The sequence below is a fragment of the Ovis canadensis genome, chromosome 17, assembly GCF_042477335.2.
Source record: "Ovis canadensis isolate MfBH-ARS-UI-01 breed Bighorn chromosome 17, ARS-UI_OviCan_v2, whole genome shotgun sequence".
NCBI classification, from domain to species: domain Eukaryota; kingdom Metazoa; phylum Chordata; class Mammalia; order Artiodactyla; family Bovidae; genus Ovis; species Ovis canadensis.
In genome coordinates, this window is record NC_091261.1 from 73,244,714 (window position 1) to 73,268,777 (window position 24,064).

General features: G+C 44.6%; 1 pseudogene; it reads right to left on the reverse strand.

The window, feature by feature from the left end:
• Nucleotides 1-12,998: 12,998 nt before the first annotated feature.
• On the reverse strand, nucleotides 12,999-24,021 carry LOC138422751 (SWI/SNF-related matrix-associated actin-dependent regulator of chromatin subfamily A member 5 pseudogene; annotated as a pseudogene).
• Nucleotides 24,022-24,064: the final 43 nt, after the last annotated feature.

Here is a 24,064-nt window from a genome sequence, read left to right on the forward strand (position 1 = left end):
TCCAGCGGATGTTGGCAATTTGATCTCTGGTTCCTCTGCCTTTTCAGTTTTCAAAGATCTGTAAATCTATACCCCTCAACTCCCCACAAAAAACGTTAAGAGTCACTGGAACCAATCGTTTCCCTTTACAATTCTGTGTGTTGGTACATAGTAAGTGTTTAATAAACACCTGTTAATTTTATTAACTAATACTTAAAGAAGAGTTGTTCTAGCTCTAGAAAAGGCAAACTGAAGTATAAAATGACAAACGGACTTCTCACGTTCACCAGGTTTTATTTTCTAAGCCCTAAATTCCTTACCCTCAACCCAGAATTTTTCCCTAAACATTTTCTAGTCTGTCACATACCTTGGAAACCGGAGTGAACCAGAAACACCAGCAAAGGGTGGAAGGGGTGTGAAACGATTAATGACAGCACTGATAATGTTTTCTGATGCAGCAAGAAGATGTGTTGATTTAATAGCATCCTATAATTGGCATCCAATTTTTTATTAAGCAGATTTTAGAAAGATATTTACTTATTTATTTGGCTGTGCCGAGTCTTAGTTGAGGCACATGGGATCTTCAGTCTTCATTGTGGCATTTGGGATCTTTTAGTTGTGATATGTGGGATCTGGGACTTCTCCGGCGGCTCAGACAGTAAAGAATCTGCCTGCAATGTGGGAGACCTGGGTTCGATCCCTGGGTCGGGAAGATCCCCTGGAGAAGGAAATGGCTGCCCACTCTGGTATTCTTGCCTGGAGAATCCCATGAACAGAGTTGCCTGTGGGCTACAGTCCATGGGATCACAAAGAGTCGGACACAGTTGAGGTTTGTGGGCTCTAGTTCTCTGACCAGATGCCCCCTGCAATGGAAGCACTGAGCCTTAGCCACTGGACCATCAGGGAAATCCCTGTACTAAGAAGATTTTTAATGAACTGCATCAGTATAACTTGGTAACAGCATCTCACAACTTCACACACTCCTTAAAGGTAAAAACAAATACAGAACATATTTGGAGAGTTTATAAAAGTAAAAAACAAAACAAAAAAAACCCAACCTTCCGAGCCGTCCCTCCCCCAGTGTTAACATGTGCACAGTAGCTGAATTTCCTTCTGTCTGGCTGAGGCTGACTCTCCCCCTCAGCCAGCACATGTGCAGGGCTTCTGTGAATGTCACATTGACAAACGTTCCCTAGAGCTAGGCAGCTGGGGACCAGTTTCTTTTGTTATTCCATCCTTCTCGTGGGCTGCCAGTTTTTCTCGTTATGGTACACTCCTTGACTGTGCCTGCAGAAGACCAGAGGTTATTTTCCCCCTTGTGAAACTCTCTGACCCCAGCTCTAAAAAGCCCAGGCTTGTGTCTCTGGCATCTGGGACTTTGATGATTTTCCCCACTCCTTGCCCACTTGACATTTGTTCATTCATTACTGGGTATTTACTGAGCTGCAGAACAGCCTGGCTGTGTGCTAGGCTTCAGGGACACAAGAGTGATCAAGACCAGCACTGTTCACAGACAACTAAAGGGACAGTGGCAATAGGTGCTCCTGCAGCCCCTTAACCTAGAGCTGAGTGGGGTGTTCAGGGAAGGCTTCCTGGAGGGGGTAGCTTTTGAGTTGACACCTGAAGTTGCAGCTGGTGTTAACCAGATACATGAGAGGAGGAAAAAAAGCATTCCAGGACTTCCCTGGTGGTCCAGTGGTTAAGAATCCACCTGCCAATGCAGGGGACTCAGGTTCCATCCCTGGTCCAGGAAGATCCCACACGCTGGGAGACAACTAAGCTCCTGCACCACAGCTAGTGAAGCACATGTTCTGGAGTCCATGAGCTGCCCTGCAACCACAATTGAAGAGTAGCCTCTGTGGCTGCAACTAGAGAAAGCCTGCATGCAGCAAGGAAGACCCAGTTTATTGTTAAAATTAAATAAATAAATAAAACTAAAATAAATAAAAACATTCCAGGCAGAAGGAAGAGCATGTGCAAAGAGAGCTGGGAGAAGAGAAAAGAGCTTGGTGCTTTTCCTAACCATAGTTAGGTGGGGGTAGGGGGGCGTTCTTCCTTTTTCACTCTAAAGCCACCGGTGACTTAGGGTGAGAAGCCCTAATGTAAGTCAGAGCCCGGCTGGGTTAGATTTTACATGTAAATCCTAAGTGTTTCAGCTGCTCATACAAATGTTTATTGTATATCCCTGACTAGGATGATTGTAAATGGGATGAGACACTCAAAGCTGGGGGAAGGCGAGAGCCTGAGGGGAATATAGTCTCACAGTCTCCTAGGGGAGCTATGCAGAGCAAAGGGGTGTTTGTTGGGAAGCCAGAGGGAAAGCAGAAGAGGACCAAGCAAAGAGCCAGTGATCCCTCGCGGGCCTGAGGAAGAGGGGCTGCAGGGGGGCGATATTCAAACTGCTGGGAAATTTGTTCATAACTGTGATTCCCTAAGAAACTGGAAGCATCTCAGGGTCCACCCAGAGGATCAGAACGACACGAGAAAACGTGCAGTTCTGAATACCCTGCAGATGTTAAAACAATCAAGTCCCTAAACGTACTTATGAAAAGATCTGCAGGCTATTTCTGGAATACCTACTGTGTGTACTGTGCTAGATACTAGGGTCCCAGCGGTGGAGGGGAGAGTTTCTGTCCCTCTGGAGAGAGCCCTATCTGTTCCCCTTTATCTTGACCCTTTGTGATTTGCCTCCAGTCTCTCCCTCATCTCCCATTACTCCCAGACCGCCAGCTTCTCCAGGATCTGCTGTGTTTCAGAGCCTGTACTCTGTCTTGCAGGGGCTACTTCTTGGAACATTGATTTCTCCACCTCTGCCTTCTCGGTCTCTAGCCTGGTCAAACCCTCTTTGACTTTCAGGTCCCTGACTTAGTAAGTTAGTCTTCAGTGGTGCCAAGACCTTGTGACCCCAGCTTTGTACTTTCCTCCCAGTTTGTACCTGAGAAAAGCCTAGGTATCCTCTACTGTTCCTTTTATCCCCTCAGAATTTTTGCCAGTTGATTTATCTAAGTACATTCTAGAATCTTTTTATCAATTTCTATATGGCACCTTCTAGTTTTTTCATTGGAATGGTGTTAAATCTATAAATTTACTTGGGGAAGATTTTTCCAATCTTGCTAAATTTGGCTTTCCCATCCAGAAGTTTGGTGTCACTAATTATTTATCTTTTTTTCTTTTCTCCTATTTATGGTTATAATTTTTGTTTTTATTGAAGTATCTTTAGCACTAGGCAGATACCCAGGGACTACTGTGGTGTCTTCTTTTGACACCACCTCTGGCACCAAATGTGTCATTTTTCCACGTCAGTTCTCCAATGCCAACTCTATGTCCAGTAATTCACAACTACCCAGAGTTAGTGCAGACCTCCCCCACCCCAGGTTAAGGGAGGGCTTAGTCCCACAAGAATTACCCTCAGTTCAGATGCCAGCCACAAATGGGATTACCAGTCTACCCATAGTTCTTCCTGGCAACTACAAATTTGGGGTTCCTATAGATGTTTATGTATCCCGCAAAACTCGTATGTTGGAGCCCACCAGGCTCTTCTATCCATGGGATTTCCTAGGCAAGAATACTGGAATGGGTTGCCATTTCCTTCTCCAGAGGATCTTCCCAACCCAGGGATTGAACCCAGGTCTCTTGCATTGCAGGCAGATTCTTTACCATCTGAGCCACCAGGAAAGCGACTAACACAGATAGACTATTTATGTATCTCCCAAAATTCATATGTTGGAACCTAACCCCCAATGTGATAGTATTAGGAGGTGAGGCTTTGGGGGAGATAATTAGGTAATGAATAGGGTTGGGACCCTAATGGAGGAAGCCTCAGAGAGCTCCCTCACCCCCTCCACCATATGAGGACACAGAAAGAAGATGGTCGTCTGTGAACCAGGAAGTGGGCCCTCACCAGAAGCTACCCATGCTGGCACCTTGATCTTGAATGTCCAGTCTCCAGAACTGTGAGAAATAAATGTCTATTGTTTCTAAGCCACCTGGTCTATGATACTCTGTGACGGCATCCTGAATAGACTAAGAGTCAGGAGTATAGAGGTGGTATTCAAAGAATTGAAGATGGAAACTATGTGAAGTGGTCCAAAGACTGAGGTCCAGGACGCTTCATCCTTTAGAGGTCAGGAAGCAGAGCTGGAGCAGGTAGATGAAGCTGAGAAGGAGCAACCAGCAAGACAGGAGGGGAACTCTTCCAGGGATGCTGGAAGCCAAGCAAAGAATGAGCTTCAGAGAGGCGAGCAACGGTGACGGTGACAAGTCCACCAATGAAGGATGCTGAGAACTGGCCACTGGATTTAGCAGCATGGTGGTCACTTTGATAACTGTGATAAGCTGGTTTGAGGGGATGGACTGAAAAGTGAATGGACTCTGTCTGTTTGGGCTGCTATAACAAAATACCATGTGCATCTCGTTCATTGTCCAGTTCCTCTACACACAAAATATAAACTCCATGAGGAACAGGAGCCACATCTGAGTTGCTCCCTTTCATGTCCCTCCTGCCTAGTTGGGGGCCTTGTATCAACTAGGTGTTCGATAAATATCTCTTGAAAAAATGAGCAAGTGACTAAGACACAGGGCAGGAATTCTCAATGTTTATCCTCTAATTGGCCAAAGCACTTAGGCAGAAAAAATTAAATAAGTAATGGAGCTTCTCTTGGGCAAGTGCTGAGGGATTTACATCTCCGTACCTAACACCTAGTTTGGGGCCTGGCCTACAGTGAAAGCTCAGAGGATATTGCTACCTGGATAAGCCTTACCTCTTTTGCTTCCCTGATGGCTCAGAGGTTAAAGTGTCTACCTGGAATGCGGGAGACCCTGGTTCGATCCCTGGGTCGGGAAGATCCCCTGGAGAAGGAAATGGCAACCCGTTGCAGTACTCTTGCCAGGAGAATCCCATGGAGGGAGGAGCCTGGTAGGCTACAGTCCATGGGATCACAAAGAGTCGGACAGGACTGAGCGACTTCACTTTCTTCTGTCTACACATATTCCTCCTGCTGGTGGTGATCTCATCAAGTCCCATGGTTTTAAATGTCATCTATAATCTGATGACTCCCCAAATGATAGCTCTAGCCTGGACCTTTTCCCAGAACACATATATTCAACTGCATATTTGACATCTCCACTTGAAATTCTAATAGGCATCTCAAACTAACATAGCCAACACAAGTTTTTGTTTCTCTTTTGGCCAGCCTTCCCCATCTCAATCCATTCTTCTCACTGTTCAGATCACAAGACTTGGAGTCATGCTTGACTCCTCTCTTTCCCTCTCCCCGCATTTAATCAATCAGCAAATCTGTCCACTCCATTTCCAGAATATATCCAGAATCCAGCTACCTCTCATCCTGCCTCTGCTGCATCTGTCCTGGTCCAAGCCACCATCACCTCTCACCTGGACTATTGCAGGGTCCTGGCCTGGCCTCTCTGCTCCCCCTGGCTTCTGTACACGTTATCCTCTACCCAAGAGCTAGGTCATCAAGTCTTGGCTCAAATGGCACCTTCTCAGACAGCCCTGCCTGGAAACCTCTATTTAAGACAAGATCGCTCACTCTGTCCCCTTTGGTTACCTTATTCTATTTTTTTTATCCATTGCACTTATCAGAGTCAGACATATTTTTGCTTGTTTATTATCTTTATTCACTTGCTAGAATATAAGTCCCATGAAGAAGGGGTTTTGCCTGTTTGGTTCTCTTGTGCATCCCTAATAGGGTTCTGGTCACCAGTTACAATGTGTGTGGGGAGTGAGAGTCTCCCTCACACCAACAAGCAATTCTCTGGACACGAGCTGATGTCCTAGAATTCAGCTCAATCCTGACACCATCTACCTGCAGATGACATCAGATTCCACTGTCCAGTGTTCAGTTCTATGAGACTACCCCTCAGCCCCACTTCAGAAACCAGTTGCAAGCCTGGGTTGTTACTTGTACTTTTGACCAAATGACTGTAAGTCAGAGGTACCCACAGCTCCCTCCTTGAGTTCAATTAATTTGCTGGAGCAGTTCACAGAACTCAGAGAAACATTTTACTTACTAAATCACTGGTTTATTATGAAAAGATGTAAGTCAGGAACAGCCAGATGGGAGAGACACAAGGTATGGTGGAAGGGTGGGGAGGGGCTTCCATGCCCTCTTCAGCACACTGCCCTCGCCAAACCTCCACGTGTTCACCAACCTGGAAGCTCCCTGAATCCCATCCTTTTGGGGTTTTATGGATGCTTTATTACACATGCACGGTTGATTAAATCGTTGTTTAGTCGCAAAATTGTGTCCTACTCTTTTGTGACCCCATGGACTTTGGCCTGCGAGTCTCCTCTGTCCATGGGGTTTCCCAGGCAAGAATACTGAAGTAGGTAGCCATTTCCTTTTCCAGGGGGTCTTCTCAACCCAGGGATCAAACCCAGGTGTCCTACATTGGAAGGTAGATTCTTTACTACTGATCCACCAGGAAAGCCCAATTAAATCATTGGTCATTGGAATCTAAACTCAAACTCCAGCCCCTCTTACCCCCTTGGGGGCCAGGGATGGGACTGAAATTTCCAAGCCTTTAATCCCATGGTTGGCTCCACTGGCAACCAGCCCCCCACCTTAGGTGGTTTCCGAAAGTCAGCTCATTAGCACAAACCCATTTGTAGTGGAAAGGAGCTTATTGTGAATAACAAGACACTCATTGTACCTTTATGGATCTGAAATGATTTCAGGAACTGAGGACATGAGACCAAATATTATAACAAAACATGTTATAATGCTCTTGTTGCTCAGAAAATTCCACGGGTTTGGGAGCTGTGACCTAGGAAACGGACGAAGAAAAATACACATTTCTTTCTATTTATTATTTATTTATTTGGCTGAGCTGGGTCTTAGTTGTGTTGCAGAGAAGAACCAATTCTTACGCCATGTTAGAACTGTATCTTTGACTTGCTTTTCATTGCGGTTGCCTCAAAGGATGCTGCTTCTCCGCCAGACTGTTAAACTCAGGTTCCTCAGTTCAGCTCATAGAGAGATTATTTGACCCTGCCCACCTGTAAATGGCTGCAAATAAAAAGAAGAGATTAACATACCCATTCCAAAGGCTGGCCCTTCCTAGAGATATTTTGCAAGACTGAAGATCCTCTTTTCTTTGCTTCCTTACTGCCTCTACCACTCTATTCTGCCTTTTGGCTTTAGTTTCTCATTGCTTCTCTCTCTAGTTCTATAGGGTTTCCCTGGTGGCTCAGCAGTAAAGAATCTGTCTGCAATGCAGGAGCCTCCGGAGGCACGGATTCAAATCCCTGGGTCAGGGAAGACTCCCTGGGTCAGGAAGACCCCCTGGAGGAGGGCATGACAACCCACTCCAGCATTCTTGCCTGGAGAATCCAATGAACAGAGGAGTCTGGCAGCCTACAGACGAGTAAACAACTGTAGCTTACATGTGGCGAGCCGAGGAAGCTTGGACTTAGTAAAAATTGTGGCATGTTGGATCTCTTGTTGCAGTAGGTGGGATCTAGTTCCCTGACCAGGGATCAAACCTGGGTCCCCCTGCATTGGGAGCATGGAGTCTCAGTCACTGCCCCTGTAGGGAAGTCCCTACTGATTAAAAAAAAAAAAAAGTATTTATTTTGCCGTGCAAGGTCTTAGTTGCAACGTGAGGGATCTTCAGTCTTCATTGCGACATGCGAGATCTTTAGTTATGGTGTGTGGGATCCGGTTTCCTGACTGGATCACTTGGGCGCCCTGCATTGGGAGCACTGAGTCTTAGCCACTGGACCTGGCTCTCTGTCAGCAGTCATGAATGTGATGGCCCAAGGATAAAGCAACACGGTGAAGGAGGAGGGTCTTGGAATGCAGAAACAGAAAAAACCAGACCCTTATCTCCCTTCCCGCCATGCTGTAACTATTGCGGAATTTTTGAGCCCTCCCGAGTAGTATGTCCTGTCTCCCCTCCCACCCCATATAAGGAGAAGGTATTTGCCTTATTCTTCTCTCCCCCAGTATATGTGCGTGTGTGCTAAGTCACTTCAGTCGTGTCCAACTCTGTGCGACCCCATGGACTGTAGCCCGCCAGACTCCTCTGTCCATGGGATTCTCCAGGCAAAAATACTGGAGTGTGTGGCCATGCCCTTTCCAGGGGATCTTCCCTGCCCAGGTATCTTACCCACATCTCTTATTACATCTTCTGCACTGGTAGGCAGGCTCTTTACCATTAGCGCCACCTAGGAAGCCCTTATCCAATCAGCAAATGACTCTCAAGACCCCTACCCAGCTCCTTGTCCCCACTGGCTATAGAAACAGACCAAGGACTCGCTTTCAAGGTTGGCTCTCCCCAGTTGTCAGGAAGTCCGCTCTCTGTGCTGACAGCAACCCCCCCTCCCCTGCTCTAATAAACTTTATTCTCCTTTCATTCTGCCTCATGTCTGGAAGTTCTTTTTCAACCTGAGCATGGACCACAACAATCAATGAAGGTCTGAATGAACTCTTGAGTTCTGGGGAAGCCAGGTTTTCTCCCAGTCAGTGAAGAAGAATGGAGATGCCAGAAGTCAGAAACCAACTACCTGTCCCATTGTCTGGAGCCCTAGAATAACTGAGATTTTACTTAGGGCTACTTTGCATATAATTAAAGAGTGACAGCAAGGTCACCTAGTGAGTCAGAGGCGGCTCATATGCAGTCAGGTCCTGCCTCAGTCTGTGCAGGAGGGAACTTGTTCTATAATTGGTAGACATTCCATCCCTTTGTAAGTAGGCCTTACTCAGGGCTCTGAATTGAGGGATCTGAGGCATTCAGACTCATCCTAGATTATGTAGGGCACTGGTTCTCAACCGGGGTTGGGGGGGCAATTTTACTCTCCAGGGGACATTTGACACTGTTTGCAGACTGGTTTTTTTTTGGTCGTGGACTCTTAGTTTCCCAACCAGGGTTGAACTGACACCTTTGGCAGGGAGAGTGCAGAGTCCTAACCACTGGTTTGCCAGGGAATTTCCTGTCTGCAGACGTTTTTGGCTAACAACTTGGAGTGAGTGCCATTGGCTTCCAGTGGGCAGAGGCTAGGGACATGATGCTGTTAAACATCCTTCAATGCCCAAGACAGCACCCCCATAGCGAAAAACTTTCTAGTCCAAAATGTTGGCACTGAAGTAAAGAATCCTGGTTTAGGGTGCCATTAACGATAACTGATAGCTAGCATCATTGACCTTTGTTGTGGTGGTGGTTGTTTTAGTCTCTAAGTTGTATCCAACTCTTTGTAGCCCCATGGACTGTAGCCCACCAAGCTCCTCTGTCCATGGGATTTTCCAGGCAAGAATACTGGAGTGGGTTGCCATTTCCTGCTCCAGAGGATCTTCCTGACCCAGAGATCAAACCAACGTCTCTAGCATTGGCGGGCAGATCCTTTTATCTATGATCCCCCAAGGAAGCCCTGCCAAGTCCTTTACCACTTACTTCATTTTTTATTTATTTTTATTTTAAAAAATATTCATTATTTGACCGCACTGGATCTTAGTTGTGGCACTCAGGATCTTTAGTTGCAATATGCAAGATTTTCGATAATGGCATGCAAACTCTTAGTTGCAGCATGTGGGGTCTAGCTCCCTGACCAGGGACTGAACCTGGGCGCCCTGTATTGGGAGCCTGGAGTCTTAGCCATTGGACCATCGCTAGATTCTTTAAATCACCTGCTTTATACGTACCATCTCAATCTCCACATAGTCCTTGAGAAACAAGGGCTATTACAATCCCTGTTTCACAGATGAGGAAACCAAGGCTCAGAGAGGTAGAGTCACTTACACAAGGTCAGACATCTTAGTAGGGGCAGGGTAAGGCTTCACACTCAATTCTGCCTGTCTTTAAAGTCTGCACTTTTAGTCTCTCCCCTAGGTTACTCTGCTTATTGACTGGGAGCTGCTAACTGACTAGGCCTCGCTGGATGTGCCTAAATGTATCTGCTGCCCCCATGTACAGGAGGCTGAGCACTCAGGCCTTGGAGGTGTCTGCTCATTCAGGCGAGGCTTGGCTATGGGCCAGAGGGAAGTGTTTTGTTGCCTGAGTTGTCCCAGGTCTGCCTGGCTTCATTCTCTCTGCACTGCAGTACGGTACTTGGCTCCAAAACTCAGTTCCCCTGCCAGCACCAGGGTAGTGCCAGCCCTTCTTCATGGGGAGAAAGGTTCTAGATTGAGACCTAAGGCCTTGCACACTCTCCCATAGAGCCTCTCCTTTCTGGACAAGGGTTCTTGAATCAACTCTGGGGATTGCAAGGTCATATTCTTCACACTTCCTTTCAGATAAGGGAGTGCTGGAGCTGCTAGGTTGGTGACAGAACTCACAGTCCACGGAAAGGGCTTGAGGTACCAGAAAATCTTGAAAAGTGACTACTGGACAGGGCTGGGGACAGTGTGTGGTCCTGGGCCAGTGGCCAGGTGGAGGTGGAGCAGGTTGTGGTTTTGTGTCATCTATTTTGGGAGGGTTGAACTCCAATCCCTGCAAGAAATCCCTCAGTGTGCTTGTGGACAATTCCAAAGGGCTTTCTGAGGGCCCTGGGAGAGTCTGGGGACTAAAGTGCAAATGAAATCTGTTCAGAGCAGAGCAAGACAGTCAAGGACCAATCTAGGGTCAAGTTTGAGAGGAAACAATGCTGAGTTAGTTTGAATTTTTTTCAATAGTTTGAATTTATTCTTTCTTCCATCCACCCAACATATATTTAGGGAGCTCCTGCCAGGTGCCAGAGATGCTAAGAACCTCCAAGGACACTCACAGACTCCATTCGTCTTGGGTGGAGGGGTGGGAGCAGCTCAGAGGCTCCATCTACTATGTGGGACTGTGGATTCAAACAGAGCAGGGCTCAAATCCCTTGTCATTTTCTAGTGTGACTTTAGGCAAGGGACTTTATCTCTCTGAACCTCATTTTCCTCATCTGTGTAAGGCAGAGACCAACAGCTCTTGACATCTGGCTCATAGAGTTGTGAGAAGTCAAGGAGATAATGTATCCTAGATGCTTGGCACACAATAAGGTCTAAGTCAGCAATAGCTACCATCTTTTGGACCTTGGCAAGGTTTGTTTTTTTTTTTTTCCTTGGCTGTGCTGAGTCTTAGTTGTGGCAAGCAGGATCTTTGCTGCAGCATGTGGGATCTAGTTTCTTGACCAGAGATGGAACCTGGGCTCCCTGCATTGGGGAGCTCAGGATTTTAACTGCTGGACTACCAGGGAAGTCCCTTGGCTAGGTCTTTAAGATGTATTCTTTAATATAATCCTTGCTGCCACCCTACAGTGAAGGTATTGCTAAGTCACTTCAGCCATGTTCGACTCTTTGCAACCCTATGGACTGTTGCCCACCAGCCTTCCCTGTCCATGGGGATTCTCCAGGCAAGAATACTGGAGTGGGTTGCCATTTCCTTCTCCAATGAAGGTATTATCTCCATTTAAAAATCAAGGAATTCCCTGGTGGTCCAGTGGCTAAGACTTCAGTGCTCCCAATGCAGGGGACCTGGGTTAGATCCCTGGTCCCACACGCCAAGACTAAGACCTGGCGCAGCCAAATAAATATTTTTTTAAAAAATCAGGAAACTATACCTCTGAGAGGCTAACTAACTCATAGGAGGACATACAACTTAGGTTTTTCCCAGGTATGTCTGATTCCAAAGCCTATACTCTCAGTTTTGCCTCCCTCTAAATATGATTTCTGGTAGGAAGAGTAGAAAATGCATGTTTTCAGGCTCAGAGGGTTCTCAAGAAAATTTAGCAGCTAGGAGTGGAATAGAGTGAGTTGCCCAGGTATGTAATGCTATGGAATCTCAGATGGGTCAATTCAGTAGGACATGGTGAGAGAATCTTGCATTCATTCCAGGAGTAGAGGTTATTGTAGAGCAATTGTTCTTTATCCTCCTTGGGTTCTGAATCCTATAGATCCTCTTCCTGGAAAAATGCTTATGAGCACAACACATATCTTGTGCATAATTCCTGGGGACTTGTGAAACCTTTGCAATCCATACGTGGACCCGCCCGCCCTTAAGAACTCTCCTCTAGGGCAGTATTGCCCAAGTGTGGGACACATCACTAGTGGGGTCCCAGGCAAGCTCAGCACTATGAGGATAGACCTTTTATATTCTTTTTAAATTTAATTAATTAATTTTTGGCTGCACTGTGTCTTCTGGACTGCACGTAGGCTTTCTCCAATTGTGGTGAGCAGGGACCACTCTCTAGTTGTGGTGCATGGGCTTCTCACTGTGCTGGCTTCTCTTTTTGTGGAACACTGGTTCTAGGGCACGTGGGCTTCAGTAGCTGTGGCCCATGGGTGTAGTTGCTCCACAGCTTCTGGAATCTTCCTGGGCCAGGAATCGAGTCTATGTCCCCTGCACCGACAGGCAATTCTTCATCACCGGATCACCAGGGAAATCCAACATTTTACATTTTAATATTATTTATATTTTATAGTTATTTTTTATTTATAATGAATGAGACTAGTTTTCCATTTATGGAATGATCCAGATTTACCTTTTTAAAATATGCTTATTAAAAATAGGGAGTTTAATTAAGGAAAAAATGTTGAAGAAATAACAACAGAAGTAGGGTGCAGTTGTGGTAAAAATCATGAGGGTAAAAACCATGATTTAGGATATGTCTCAGGGGTTTCTGTTTGGTGGAATCATAGTGGGTTTACTGTAGCATCATCTGAACTTCCAGAGGTCTGTGGAAATGATCTATTCCTGGGCTCTCTACATCTGATGACCTGGTGCTGATAAACCAAAAATGCTGTTGAGTCCCTACTTTCTTGCCTTCTCATGGAACCCCACCCTCAACCCCCAAGCCCCGGTGCTCGTAATGAGCTGAACCCTCCCTGCTGCCAATCAAAACTACATCAGATACTGTCTTCATGTAGCTCTGAGCGCAGGCATTTTGGTGCTGGACACACTCATTTATTCAGCATATATTCAGCAAACATCCTATGCCAAGTAGTCAGAATAGGCCACACTCCATTTATTTCCAGAAAGTGTGAAATCTCCAGCACCCAAGGGTAAATAAAGCCAACCTATTTGTTTTTTTTTTTTTTTAAGGATTATAAAAGTTATATTTATTCACGATGCTACATTTATTGCATTCCCTTAGAAAAATGGAGAACTATTTATGTACCCAATTTGCACATATAAAACTTTATACAAATTATGTGTAGCACATAAAGGCCTCTGGTACAGCTAAAATCCTGACACTACAATTTGGGTAATCCTGCTTCAGGGTCTCCAGTTTATCAAGTCTGTCCATAGAAAATAAAAACTGGAATTAAGTCATTCTTGCTGTTCACACTTAGAAATTATTTTAAATATAATAAAATAAAATTTTCAATTACTCTGAAACCCAAAAAAGGTTAAACCCGAAGGGGATACATTTTGTTACCAATTTCAATTCAACAGTATGACAAATTGACACCTTATTTTGGCTGGGTCTTTGAAAAAAAGAAAAAAATCATCTTAAGTTTTGACATTATCTTTCCAAGTTGTGGCTGCTTCAGAAGTAATTTGTCAAAAATATTTACCAAACAATTAAAAATAATAATAATAATATCCTTTTACAAAATGGTACAATAACACCTTAAGGAACCAGAAAATACTAAATGTCTTTGGCTATACAACTAAAAGGCCATTCTTCCAAACAGAATAGGGCATATTCATCACCTCAGAACTATAGAAACAGCGCAACAGAAATATGCATAGAATTTAATGAGAATTTGTCTTGCCTTTTTTTCCCATTCTACCCATAATATAAGCAAGGAGAATGCAATGTACATAATCTTCCTGGATGAAACTCAATAGCACTACAAAGAAGATACCCAAACTTCTGCAAAGGCAAAGTGAATGAAAACAATTACACAACTAAGTGAAGACTGAAGGGACAAGTGTTATCTGCAATTTTCTTTTTTTAACATGTTTGCTTCCTTTTAAGCGTCACAGGTATAGAAATTATAGCTCATAAACAAAGTCACGATCCTCACAAATGGAACTATAATAGAAAAATAAATCAAATGAAACATTTATTAATAAATGAAGCCTATTTTATTACTTCAACTGTTAATGATAAAAAAATTTCAGCACAGCTGTTGCATTTAAAAAAGTGAAACTACATACTATGTCTCTAGCTCAGTAAACAGATGAACCTGATGTCGTTGAATGACATAACAATTGAGCATTGTACAGTACATCTTATGAAGACCCGTAAATTAAAGAACTACTGGTTTAAAGTTAGTGATTATGAAACAAATATGTATTCATAGTTTCAGCTTCTTTTTTCTTCCTCGGCCATCAGGTGCTCCATCCATTTTACGTTTCTGTGTTGAAGGTTTGGGTCCTCTTTTCTTCTTCTCTGCCTTCTCCTTTTCTTCTAGTTCCATATTTTCTCTTTCAATCAAGGTAATTAAGGTGTTACACCTCCTCTGGAGTTCCATTGCGGTTCTGGACTTTAGAAACCAGTCAAATCTGAACTGAGGAGAGTTGCGAATACACTGCCGCAGCTCATCATACACATTTTCCTTGTCGAATCCAAGCTTGTGAAGCATACAGATCAGGAAGCGGTCTTCCTCTTCAGTGTAGTTTTTCCCTTTGTTAGTACCGTAAGATATTCTCAGCTGATGAAAAGGTGCTTTGTACCGTCCAATCTTCGTGTCAAGTGCTTTTTTGATGCTGATTCTCCTCTGAATCCTTGCCTCTCCTCTCTCGATCTGAGCCATAATCTTTTCTATGTCCTGCAGCTCATTGCATCTTTCCCAGAACACGGCTGAGTATTCAATGACTTCTTCTGGAGTTTTTCCCTCTACTTCTCTTGCTATATTTTCAATATCATCACGACCCCACTTCTCATTAGCTTTGATAAACTGGTTAAAATCTCTCTTATTCCAATTGGTAAATCCCTGCGTCAGAAGCTTTTCTTTTTCCTCTAACTCTTCATCATTAAGGGGTTCAGCTTCATCAATTTTAAGCTGTTCTTCCTTCTGTGCCTGTGCTGCATTTGGTAGGTCAGGATTTCGAGGGACCTTATAATCAATTGTTTTTCTGTAATACAGAATTTCTTTTTCCAATAATTCAAATAGACGTGGAGGAAAGAACTGGAAATCCTGAACATTGGGTTGTTTTGGAGGTCGAGGAGCCTTGGGTGCTTTTGGTTCACTGACGCGAAGAGCTTCCCTGAAATAGGCATCGACAGCATAGTTGGCTTTTCTTTCTCGTTTAGGAGGCTCAATCCACTCTGTGAATGCAATCTTTTGTTTTTCTCTGTAATCTTCTCCTTCAAAGTTATAAACACTCGACTCTGTATCCATTGTAAAATTTCTAAGTGAGCTTTCACCCATCTTGGAGAGCTTTTCATTCATCTCTGCAGTCTTCTTTGCACCTCTTTCCAAAATACCATCAATATCCTCATCAGTAATCTCACTCTCCTTTGAAGCAAATACATGAGTTGCCCCATGCCTTATCATTTGAAGCATTTCATCTTTCCCAATTTTGTTCAGATTCTGATCCACAAGTCTTCCCTGCTGGATGACGATGGAATCCAGTCTGAGCTTCATCTCGGCACGCTCCACTATTCTTTCTTCTACAGTGTTGTCGGTTATGAAGCGGAACACTCTGACTGTCTTGGTCTGTCCAATTCTATGTGCTCGGTCCATAGCCTGAAGATCTACTTGGGGATTCCAATCTGAGTCATACAAAATCACAACATCAGCAGTAGCAAGATTGATGCCAAGACCACCAGCTCGTGTGCTTAACATAAAAACAAACTTTGTGCTGTTTGGTTCATTGTATGCATTGATGGACTCTTGTCTCTCATCATGGGGTGTCTGTCCATCCAACCTACAGTACTCATAATTCCTCCACATGCAATAATCTTCCAAAATATCCAATACCCTGGTCATCTGACTGAAGATCAGTACTCGCGAACCTTGTTCTTTTAATTTAGGGAGCAGTTTGTCTAACACCACCATTTTGCCACTGTTGGTAACCAGATGCATGTCCGTTGTGTAAGGTGGACCCGGTTCAGCCCCATCAAAGAGATAGGGGTGGTTACAGCATTTCCGCAACTGCATCAGAATGTTCAGCAGCCGCATTTTGTCCATCTTCCCTGCAGAGTTCAGTATATCTATATCCTTCATTAATATCCGAGTATACCATTCCCTTTGCATTTTGCTAAGACCCACATAGATTTTTACTTCCTTCTTTGGAGGTAAACTCTTTTCAACATCAGCCTTAATTCGACGAAGGAGGAATGGACGCAAAACCATATGAAGCCTCTCAACTAGCTTTTGATCCCCAAGGCAATTATTTGTATCAAACCAGGAATCGAAGTCATCAGCTGAATTAAAGACATCTGGTAACAAAAAATTAAGAAGTGACCAAAGTTCATGCAAGTTGTTTTGAAGAGGTGTTCCAGTTAATAATAGTCGATTTGTAGTCTTGAATTCCCTCACTATTTCTGACAACTTGGATTTTTCATTTTTGATCCTGTGAGCTTCATCAATAACTAAGTACCTCCAATTAAATTTTTTGAAAACAGACTTCTCTTTAATAAGCATTTCATAAGAAGTTACACATACATCCCATTCTCCTGGTAATAAAACATCTCTGACAAAAGCAGCCCTCTGTTCTTTATCGCCTATTAAACAAACAGACCTAAGTGTTGGTACCCATCTCTTGAATTCACTCATCCAGTTGTGTAACGTAGACTTAGGCACCAAAACCATGTGAGGACCAGGAATGTTTCGATAGTGTTTCATGTACCCAAGAAGAGAAATTGTTTGAAGCGTCTTTCCCAGGCCCATTTCATCTGCAAGGATACCATTGATGCCATTCTCATACAAAGAAATGAGCCAATTTAATCCTCGGACTTGATAATCTCTCAGTTTACCCCATTTGACATATGATGGAGAGTCTTCAAACCGAGTGCAAACATTGGTTGCTTTGGAGCTTTCTGTTAATAATTCTTCATCTTCTTCTTGCTCTGTTCTTCGGTGTCGATAGTCGCCAACTGATAGCAAGTTCTGTTTCTCATCCTTTTTTATTCGTGGGCGCCCTGGTTTCATCTTCAAAGGTGAGGTTGGAGTCTTCTGAGCAGCAGGCTGAATGAAATGTGCAAACAGTTCTGTCTGCTTTAATAAATACTCAAACCTATTTGCCCGGTCAGTTTGCATTTTTTCTTCATAGGTGGGATCTGGTTCTTGGATTTCTTTTTGCTTTCCAGGAGATGCATTGTCAAATACTTCCTCCATCTCCGAGTCCGCGGGGCCGGCGCTGGCCACGGAGGGAGCCGCCTGGGCTGCGACGCCCTCGGGGCCGCCTTTGTTGCTGCTGTTGCTCCCGCTGCCGGCGGCCGAGGCTGCGGGCTTGGAAGGCGCGCTCTCGGGAGGCGGGGGTGGCGGAGGGTCGGCCGCGGACGACATGATGTTCCGTCTGCGTCACCCGCTGCTGCCAGAGGCCGGGTCCGGCAGGGAGGAGGAGGAGGAGGCCTAGGCCTGGGTGGCTGCGTCGCAACGAGTAGATGGAGAAGCGAGAGGACTACCCGAAAGCCCCCTGCGCCGCGGCTCGGCGACGAGCCCAAACCAGGCCCAGCAACCTCCCCCTCTGGTCGCCCTCCTCTTCCGCCAAGCCAACCTATTTGATGTGATGGAAAGAGCACTAGGTTGAGAGTTAGATCAGGATCTTCGAAATCTGGTTCCATAACTAACTCACTGTGTAATCACAGGCAGGTCCCTTCGTCCCTTCCCTTCTGTGGTGTCATTTCTGACATCACTTCTGATACCATGTTTATTTATTTACATTTTGTGCTGTGCCGTGGGGCTTGTGATATCCTAGTTCCCCAACCAGGGATTGAACCCACCACCCTCACAGTGAAATTGTGAAGTCCTAACCACTGGATCACCGGGGAATTCCCTGTTTGTTTTTATAACATCAAATACTTATTTTTTCCACATCACTTCTCCAACAACAACTAGATGTCCAACAACTCCGTTCTGACACTGATTCCCAGTGTTAGTGCAGACCCACAGGCTAAAGGCACAGTCCCACAAGACTGCCCCCATTTCAGACGCCAGCTGCAAACAGCGTTCCCAGGTTACCCTCACTTTGCTCAGCTAACTACAAATTTTGCTTCCCACAATTGCCTCCTCAGGTTTGATAATTCTCTAGAATGACTCACAGAACTTAGGAAAGTACTCTACTTACTATTACAGATTTATTATAAAAGATACATCTCCAGGAACAGCCAAGTGGTGGAGATGCATAAGGCAGGGTATTGGGGGATGGGGTGGTACAGAGTTCCCATGTCCTCTCAGGGTGTGCCACCCTCATAGCACTTCATGGTTTTGGGAGTTTATATGGAGAATTCAGTACATGGGCATGGCTACTGGTGACTGAACTCAATCTCCAGCCACTCTCCCATCCCAGGAGGTCAGGAGATGGGTAAGAAGGGGAAGGGGACATGGGAAGGAAAACAGGGCTGTAAGTTTTAACTCTCTAATCACATGGTTGTTTCTTTCCTCTGGTGACCAGCTATCCAGATATCTGAAACTATATGTATATCTGAAACATCTTGCCCCCCTCCTCACAAAGAGTTACCACATTACCTAAACTCCAGTGTAGTTGATAGGGGCTCATCATGGTAACAAATGATGCTCTTAGCACTAAAATATTTTCAAGGTTTTAAGAGTTCTGTGCCAGGATCCTTGGACAAAGACCAAATACACACACACACACACACACACACACATATATCAGTTCAGTTCACTTGTTCATTTGTGTCCGACTCTTTGCAACCCCATGGACTGCAGCATGCTAGGCTTCCCTGTCCATCACCAACTCCCAGAGCTTACTCAACCTCATGTCCATCGGGTCGGTGATCCCATTCAACCATCTCATCCTCTGTTGTCTCCTTCTCCTCCTGCCTTCAATCTTTCCCAGCATCAGGGTCATTTCTTCCCATCAGGTGGCCAAAGTATTGGAGTTTCAGCTTTAGCATCAGTCCTTCCAATGAATATTCAGGACTGACTTCCTTTAGGATTGAATGGTTTGATCTCCTTGCAATCCAAGGGAATCTCAAGAGTCTTCTCCAATACCACAGTTCAAAAGCTAAAAGCATCAGTTGTTCGGCACTCAGCTTTCTTTATAGTCCAACTCTCACATCCATACATGACTACTGGGAAAACCATAGCTTTGAATAGATGGACCTGTGTTGGCAAAGCAATGTCTCTGCTTCTTAATATGCTGTCTAGGTTGGTCATAACTTTCCTTCCAAGGAACAAGCGTCTTCTAATTTCATGGCCTCAGTCACCATCTGCAGTGATTTTGGAACCCAAAAAATAAAGGCTGTCACTGTTTCCATTGTTTCACCATCTATTTGTCATGAAGTGATGGGACCAGATGCCATGATCTTCGTTTTCTGAATGTTGAGTTCTAAGCCAACTTTTTCACTCTCTTCTTTCACTTTCATCAAGAGGCTCTTTAGTTCTTCTTCGATTTCTGCCATAAGGGTGGTGTCATCTGCGTATCTGACGTTATTGATATTTTTCCTGGCAATCTTAATTCCAGCTTGTGTTTCTTCCAGCTTGGCATTTCGCACGACATACTCTGCATATAAGTTAAATAAACAGGGTGACAATATACAACCTTGACGTACTCCTTTCCTGATTTGAAACTAGTCTCTTTTTCCATGTCCATTTCTAACTGTTGCTTCTTGACCTGCATACAGATTTCTCAGGAGGCAGGTCAGGTGGTCTGGTATTCCCATCTCTTTCAGAATTTTCCAGTTTTTTGTGATCCACACAGTCAAAGGCTTTGGCGTAGTCAATGAAGCAGAAATAGATGTTTTTCTGGAACTCTCGTTCTTTTTTATGATCCAACAGATGTTGGCAATTTGATCTCTGGTTTCTCTGCCCTTTCTAAATCCAGCTTGAACATCTGGAAGTTCACGGTTCAGGTACTGCTGAAGCCTGGGGGCACAGAGGCTCATGAGTTGTGGCTCATGGGCCCTAGAGTGCAGGGTCACCAGTGGTGGTGGGCTTAGTTGCTCTGAGGTACGTGGGATCTTCCTGGACCAGGTATTGTACCTGTGTCTCCAGCACTGGCAGGTGGGTTCTTATCCTCTGTGCCACCAGGGAAGTCCTGCACTGTGTTTTAAGAAATGAATTTGTGACCAAATTTGAAAATGATGGTATTTATAATAAAAATAATTCCAATTTCTGGTCTCTCTTGAAAATCAGATGATTTAGCAAAACTGGGTCAATATTCCCAAGTGGCAACATGGCACCTTTATTTTTTTGGCCCCACTGCTTTCAGGATCCCCGACCAGAGATTGAACTCATGTCCCCTGCAGTGGAAGTACAGAGTCCTAACTGCTGGACCACCACGGAATTCCCTGACTGGCACCTTTAAACAGGTTTCTCTGTTTGCCACAGCCCCCTCCACTCCCTATTCTACCTCTTCCCTCAGCTCATTCAATGTTACCTGCTTGCCCCCTATGATGTTGGAAAGATTAGGTTATTGTGAACCAGAAACTCGAGGATGGGGCTGTACCTTACTCTGGGTGAATATTTCAAGCATCCAAATCCTACACAGTACATTTCATTCACAACTAGGAGATATTTATTGCCTGCCTCAATAAATATCCTATAAGCACATAGGAAATGAGAAATGATTTTGCAAAAATAAATGGTAAAGGAATGAAAAAGGCAGCTGGTTACTAGAAACAGTAACCCTCAAAAGATCTCTTGGGGTTAAACACAGGCCAGAAAAGCATGAGTGTCTGACAGTGCTCTTCCTTCAATTAAAAGGAAATAATTAGGGTCAAGAGCCGGTTGAGATGGGCAAAAAACACAGGAGACTCTAGGGAAGGCAGGTGCTATAAATGGGAAAAAACCTATAGGCATTTATTGAACAAATCCTCTTATCTGTTAGAAAACCTTAATATCATCCCATTTCAATCTCCTTTTCTTCAAACTGTAAGAAAAATGCACACTGTCTCCTTAGCTCCTTAGCTAAATGTATTAGAGTAATATTGAAGTTAAGAGAATGGATTTTAGGGTCATCCAGACCTGGAATTTATTCATTAATTAACAGCTTAAGCTTTTAATGAAAGTCAGTTTTCTAATCTGTAAAATGGGGAAATAAGACCTGGTATTTTAAAAAATATATATTTATTTGACTGTGCTGGGTCTTAGTTGCAGCACTTGGAATCTTTAGTTGCAGCACTTGGAATCTTTAGTTGCAGTATGTGGGATCTGGTTCCCCAACCAAGGATAGAACCTGGGGCCCCTGCACTGGGAGCACAGTCTTTGTCACTAGACCACCAGGGAAGAACCAAGACATGGTATATTTAATTCAATGCATATCTAAGTCAATGCATGCTATGTGGCAGACGCTGAATTCGAAGCTGAAGATGCAGCAGTGAACAAGACAGGCAGGGACAGATAGATAATAACCAAGCAAATAAATACATGAGATAATTCACGTGAATTTATTCTGAAGGAATAAATGAGGCAAGTACCATAGAGGAAATAAATAATAGTTATTTCAGTAGAGAGCAACTGAATGTGGTGATTGAGGGTAAGTAGAGATGATTCCCTAGGGAAGGAGGTATTTGAGCCTCCTTCTACTGAAATCTAAATGAGCAGAAGTTATGGCAAGAGGGAGATAGGAGCAAAGGGGTCCTAGGCACAGCTGTTGTGAAGAACAACTGAGTGACTGCAAAGCACTGGCTGGTAGGCAACCACTTGATACACAGCGGCTGTTTTACCTCATCCCTTTAAGGACTCTCAGCTCTGTTCAAACAAGGAGAAGCTGGTCAAACCATGGATCACAGGGAGTAAAAACTATATCTATGAAAAGTAAAGGCCCCCAAGAGAGATTTGGGCTCTGGCATCATAGATTCCTTAGCTCTGAATCATACACCCAAGTTAGGTAGAAGCACTAACCCAACCCCCCTCTTGTTGCCAATGCAACTTCTTCAAGAATAACACCAGGTAGAACTACATTAAGTCCTCAAATAAATAACCCCACCACTGGAAACCTGAAACTGGGAAAAGCCTCCTAATTTAATTGATAAGCATGTGTCCTACCAGAGTTTCTGATTATTCCCACCTGTTTCTCTTTGACTCTTGTGTGCCTTTGATCAAATTGTAAGGGGCTCTGGATTCCCTGCTGGTTCAGATGGTAAAGAGTCTGCCTGCAGTGCCAGAGACCCAGGTTTGACCCCTGGGTCAGGAATATCCCCCGAGAAGGAAACAGCAACCCATTCCAGTATTCTTGCCTGGAAAACCCAATGGATGGAGGAGCCTGGCAGGCTACAGTCCATGGGGTTGCAAAGAGTCAGACAGGACTGAGCAACTTCCCTTTTCTTTTTTTTCCCCTGGATTAATGAGAGTGGGTGGTCAAGTAGAAACAGGCAGAAATATAAACAGAAAGCTTTTGGTTACATGGTAAAACTGGTAACTTGTTTATGGAAGTTGAAAAACACATTATAGGCATTGAAGTGTTAGTTCAAAACCTTGTCATGACTCTTGGGACAGTTCCCTAAGTTGACAGTTATTGGCAAAATTCTTCCAGCCCTTGCCATGAGCAGAGTACTTCAAATGCATTGAACAAAAGCGTGAAAGCGTTAGTGTCTCAGTCGTGTCTGACTCTTTGTGACCCTATGGACTGGTAGCCCTCCAGGCTCCTCTGTCCATGGAATTCTCCAGGCAAGGATACTGGAGTGGGTAGCCATTCTCTTCTTCAGGAGATCTTCCCACCCCAGGGATTGAACCCTGGTCTCCTGCATTGTGGGCGGATTCTTTCCCATCTGAGCCACCAGGAAAGCCTATAAACAAGTTACCAGTTTAACCATGTAACCAAAAGCTTTCTGTTTATATTTCTGCCTATTTCTACTTGACCACCCACTCTCACTAATTCAGAAAAAAAAAAAGTGAAGTCGCTCAGTCCTATCTGATTCTTTGCGACCCCTTGCTATGTGCAGAGAACTTCAAATGCACTAGTTTATGTAATACTCCCAATATACCTATGTAGTGGTTTCCTTTTATATTTAGTCCCTTTACAGATTAGAAACCCCGAGGGGTTTCTAGTAAGATGACAGGGCTAATATTTAAGTATTTAAAGCCAGACCTGACCCTGCTCCCAATCCCCCACCCCAAGTCCTTTTTTAATTACTAACCCACTCCAGTGTTCTTGCCTGGAGAATCTCAGGGACGGCGGAGCCTGGTGGGCTGCCGTCTATGGGGTCGCACAGAGTCGGACACGACTGAAGTGACTTAGCTTAGCTTAGCGTAGTCTCCCTAAACCAGAGGAAATACCTCTGAGGGATGCCTATTTATTAGGACACCACGGCCCTAGAGTTAAATCGCCACCGAGAAACTCCCACACCGGAAAGACTGCCTCATCAGAGCAAGAAGCCCTACCCTGGTCACACCCCACATCAGCACTCCCAAATCCACCCAGAGGGTCCCCCACCCCCTTAACGGAGATCAGCATTGCCCAGCCGGGAGACTCCACTCTTGAGAATAATCTTTAATTTATAAGGAAGCCCTCTTTCATTCCTGAGGATCTCCGACACCCCCCACCCCCTATATTTCAGAGGCAGTCCGGCTGCGTAATTTGCATGGCTCAATGCAATATCAAAATGTGGCGTTCCTTGTTTAAAATAAAATTAAAAAGAATTTCAACAGTGAGACAGCAGAGCATTAAACCAAACCCTAGGGCTTCTTTTCTGAGACTGTATCGATCACTCGCTCAAGAAGTCCTCCCAGCTTAAGAGATACCCTTTTGTGAAGGGACTGACTACCTCAGTCGAAAGGGTAGTTCTTTCTGACCTCGGGGGGCGAGGGGACACGTAGAATACGCAACTTCCAAAGACTGTCTTTATTCGCGAATGCATCCTGGGACAACCTCCGAAAACTTGTAATCATTTCTCTCGGCCCTGGCGGAAGCTCCCTTTGCATCTCTCTAGTCCCGGGTACGTCCTCGCCACCCCGCCCCTGCACCATCTTCGCGATGTTTGGGCCTCACCTCGTGCGGCCCATTGCCGGGGAAACCGACGCCGAGAGCGGTGCATTGTGGTCTGCAACAAAATGCAGGAGAAAGATCCTGAGGGAACCATTGA